We start from the raw sequence: 4,484 nt of genomic DNA, 5'->3' as shown, positions 1-4,484 counted from the left end.
CTGCAGAAAAGGTCAGAGTGGATAGCTTATAGTCTATTCGATCAGAAACAGGCAACCAGTGGAGAGACTGAAGGAGAGGAGAAACATGGTCAAATTTAGAAGCTACCAGCGAAATTTAGAAGAACACTGAAACACAAAATAGAACATAACCAAAACAACAAATTCGCAAATCAAACACCGGCCAATAAATAGGTTTGGTAACCGAGCTTCGATTAAAGCACACACACACACACACACACACACACACACACACACACACACAGAAGACTTGACGTATCCATTTACTTCAAGGAGGTCACACGCGCGGACCAATTCTCTTAAAGCGGCAGTCGCGTGCGCAGTTATCTCACAGACACACTGTCCACATTGTTCTTCCATGAGAAATCAATACCTTCACATTTCCCACGGCTGTCCACCTTGTCAATCAACCGCTAAGCCCCGCCCCCATGCCCTTCAGTGATATTGTCCACACTACTGCATGGTGACGTCACGCAGGCTCGTGACCGACACGAGACTGGCGCGAGCTTTGACGGCAGCGCGTGCCCTGGGAAACTCACCCCCCCCCCCCTGCATGGCCTCTTGACAGAACAAACATTCCGAGGTCATAATAATAGATACTAAAATGAATAAGAGTGAGAAAAAGACAAGTTTCGGTTTTATCACACCATTGTGTTTTTTATTCGCAAAATTAATAAGGATTTCCAACACAACTATGGCAAACATTGTGGTGGTGGTGGGATTCAATTCCACGGTTTTTTGTTGTTGTTGTTGTTTTGTTGGGGGTTTTTTTTGTTTTTTTTGTTTTGTTTCTTTGTTTCTTTTTCCCAAACAGATATGTGGTTCGAATCACACTGTAGTTCATTGATTTAAACAAAATTTTATTCAGTAAATATGTCACACATGTACAGATAGACAGCGGAGCAACAACAAGCTAACAGCTTATATCGTGCTCAGGAATGTGATTAAATACATTTGTTTCGTTTGACGGCTGGTAGACGCTACACAATTGCAATTATGTTAAAATACACATTTTCCAACTGCATATAAGCGACAGTCATTGCAGACATACATTGTTTCCCCCTTTTTTCCCTACTTTTTTTTCCCTCTCTTTTTCCTTGAGCCGCCGTGGAGATTAATATATTTAAAGAATTTACAAAGAATATAAACATCATTTTTAAGATACGTTGTTCACACAACAGAAAGCAGAAAAAGGTAAGAAAAACAAGTTAGTGAATAAGATAAGAAATGAGAGAAGAAAAAGAAAAAAGAGAAGAAAAAAAAAACAAGAAAAAATATACACATGGAGAGGGAATGACATTACACATAATCGTACTTGTAGTTCATTCTCTTCTTTCATTCATTCTTCGATTCGGCTGTGTGGGTTAACTGACCACTGTAGATCGCAGAGAACTGAAATGTACTCACCTGCATGTTGTTTTTTTGCTGTTGTTGTTTTTTTTTTTTTTTTTCTTTCTTTTTTTTGTTTCTTTTTTTTTCCAGCAAAAATTCTGTGAGGTTGGTAGGTACGCCCACGCCACATCCCCCCCCCCCCCTTTTTTTTTCGGTGTGGCTTGGCTCCCGTTCGCCCCCCCCCCCCCCCCCCCCCACCCTCCCCTCCTGCCCCCACTTCTCAGGGCTTCTTGACACCTCTTCTTGCATCGCGGCGCCTGTAGCTGCCCCTCACCTCTACAGCCCACCTACCGTGTCTGTAGCTGCCCCTCACCTCTACAGCCCACCTACCGTGTCTGTAGCTGCCCCTCACCTCTACAGCCCACCTACCGTGTCTGTAGCTGCCCCTCACCTCGACAGCCCACTTACCGTGTCTGTAGCTGCCCCTCACCTCGACAGCCCACCTACCGTGTCTGTAGCTGCCCCTCACCTCGACAGCCCACCTACCGTGTCTGTAGCTGCCCCTCACCTCTACAGCCCACCTACCGTGTCTGTAGCTGCCCCTCACCTCTACAGCCCACCTACCGTGTCTGTAGCTGCCCCTCACCTCGACAGCCCACCTACCGTGTCTGTAGCTGCCCCTCACCTCTACAGCCCACCTACCGTGTCTGTAGCTGCCCCTCACCTCTACAGCCCACCTACCGTGTCTGTAGCTGCCCCTCACCTCTACAGCCCACCTACCGTGTCTGTAGCTGCCCCTCACCTCTACAGCCCACCTACCGTGTCTGTAGCTGCCCCTCACCTCGACAGCCCACTTACCGTGTCTGTAGCTGCCCCTCACCTCGACAGCCCACCTACCGTGTCTGTAGCTGCCCCTCACCTCGACAGCCCACCTACCGTGTCTGTAGCTGCCCCTCACCTCTACAGCCCACCTACCGTGTCTGTAGCTGCCCCTCACCTCGACAGCCCACCTACCGTGTCTGTAGCTGCCCCTCACCTCTACAGCCCACCTACCGTGCTGTGTGTGTCTGTATGTTCAGTTACATTTGTTTGCTTATTGGTTTACTTATTGATTATTATCGTTCCAGTATTTCTTTTTTTCTTTCTTTTTTTTACATTAATTTGTTTATTTTCAGTTTTCTATATATATATATATATATATATATATATACATATATATATATATATATATATATATATATATATATATATATATATATATATATATATTGGTCTGTTTAAAAAAATGTATATTCTTTACATTTTTCTTATTTTGTTTTTCTTTTAAATTTCATTATATATTTGCTTACTTTCTTTCTTTTTCTTTCTTTAAAAAAAATTCCTTTATTTAATTAGTTATTCATTCATTATCCATGTTGTATGCATTTATTTGTTTATGCAGTGTTTTTTTGTTTGTTTTGTTTTGTTTTTTGTGTTTTGTTTTGTTTTTTGTTTGTTTGTTGTTGTTGTTGTTTTTTGTGGGTTTTTTTGGGGGGTGTGTGTGGGGGGGGTTGTTTGTGTGTGTGTTGTTTTTTCCCTCAAGGCCTGACGAAGCGCGTTGGGTTACGCTGCTGGTCTGGCATCTGCTTAGCAGACTTGTCCGAACGCAGTGCCGCCTCCTTGAGCTACTGAAGTGAAGTGAAGTGAAGTGAAGTGAAGTGTCGCCTCCTGTCATCGGGTCTGCCGGTCCGGTCTTCGCCTCCATCCCTTCTCGGTCGGCGCCAGGGGAGGTTACCTTTGTCAGACCTAACTGACAGTCGCTACACCCGGTGCATGTTCCTTCCTTCCACTCCGGCCCGTGCTGTTCACTTTTGTATTTGTATTTGTCTGTGTATTTCTTTTTATCACAACACATTTCTCTGTGTGAAATTCGGGCTGCTCTCCCCAGGGAGAGCGCGTCGCTACACTACAGCGCCACCTTTTTTTTTCTTTTTTTTTTTTCTTTTTTTTTTTCTGCATGCAGTTTTATTTGTTTTTCCTATCGATGTGGATTTTTCTACAGACTTTTGCCAGGAACAACCCTTTTGTTGCCGTGGGTTCTTTTACGTGCGCTAAGTGCATGCTGCACACGGGACCTCGGTTTATCGTCTCATCCGAATGACTAGTGGTGTGGGTGCTTTTTTGTTTGTTTGTGTTTTCGCCCCTCTTTCCTGTTTCACTCTCTCCTATACTTACATTCTTTGAATATTATGAGCAATTTTCTTCATCCTTTTCATATATATTCATTATTTTCTATGCATTGTGTGTTTACGTGCTGATATTTTGTCTCCTCGTTATTATATTTTTTGTTTGTTTTTTTTCAAATTCCATTGAAATTTTCGTTCTCATCCTTCTGTTTTTTCGTGGTGTGTGTATAGGTTCTGTGCAAAGTGAGTTATCAACAACAAAAAAATAATAATAAAGAAAAATCATAGTTGTCAACAATGATGAAGATCCAAATTATTCGGTGCTCAAGTCTCTCTCGTCTGACTGAATGGCGGGAGTCGCCTCCCCTGTTTTTTGCTCTTTTTTTTTTTTTTTTTTTTTTTTTCTTTTTTTTTACACCAGCTTCCTGCAGGGTGATCCTTCCTCCCCTCGCCAGAGCGAACAAATCCATATACGCTACACCACATCTTTTAAGCATATGCCTGACCAGCAGCGTAACCCAAAGTAAAAATTAAATATTATAAACAACTTTGGAAAAGCCAATTAATTAATGAATAAATGAATTAAAGTAAAAAAAGGAATGGGAAATGAAATAACATAGAATATTTTGATAAAGAATTTATATAAAACAAAATTATGGAAAAATAAGATAAAACAAACTAAAATATTGAAAATGTAATGACAAATATAGATAAACAAATCATTGTAAATACGCGCGCGTGTGTGTGTGTGTGCGCGCGCGCGCGTGCACACACACACACACACACACACTTCATGATTGCAGTGTTAATCTTCATCCATGTGTTCATACTATGATTGTAGTGTTAATTTTGTTCCATGTGTTCACATCATTATTGCACCATGAATGTTCATCCATGTTATCACGTCACGATTGCAGTGTTAATGTTCATCCATGTTGTTGCTTTTTCACATCATTATTGCAGTGTTAA

The sequence above is a fragment of the Babylonia areolata genome, chromosome 27, assembly GCF_041734735.1.
Source record: "Babylonia areolata isolate BAREFJ2019XMU chromosome 27, ASM4173473v1, whole genome shotgun sequence".
Taxonomy (NCBI): Eukaryota; Metazoa; Mollusca; class Gastropoda; order Neogastropoda; family Buccinidae; genus Babylonia; species Babylonia areolata.
Note: the sequence above shows the minus strand (reverse complement) of the source record.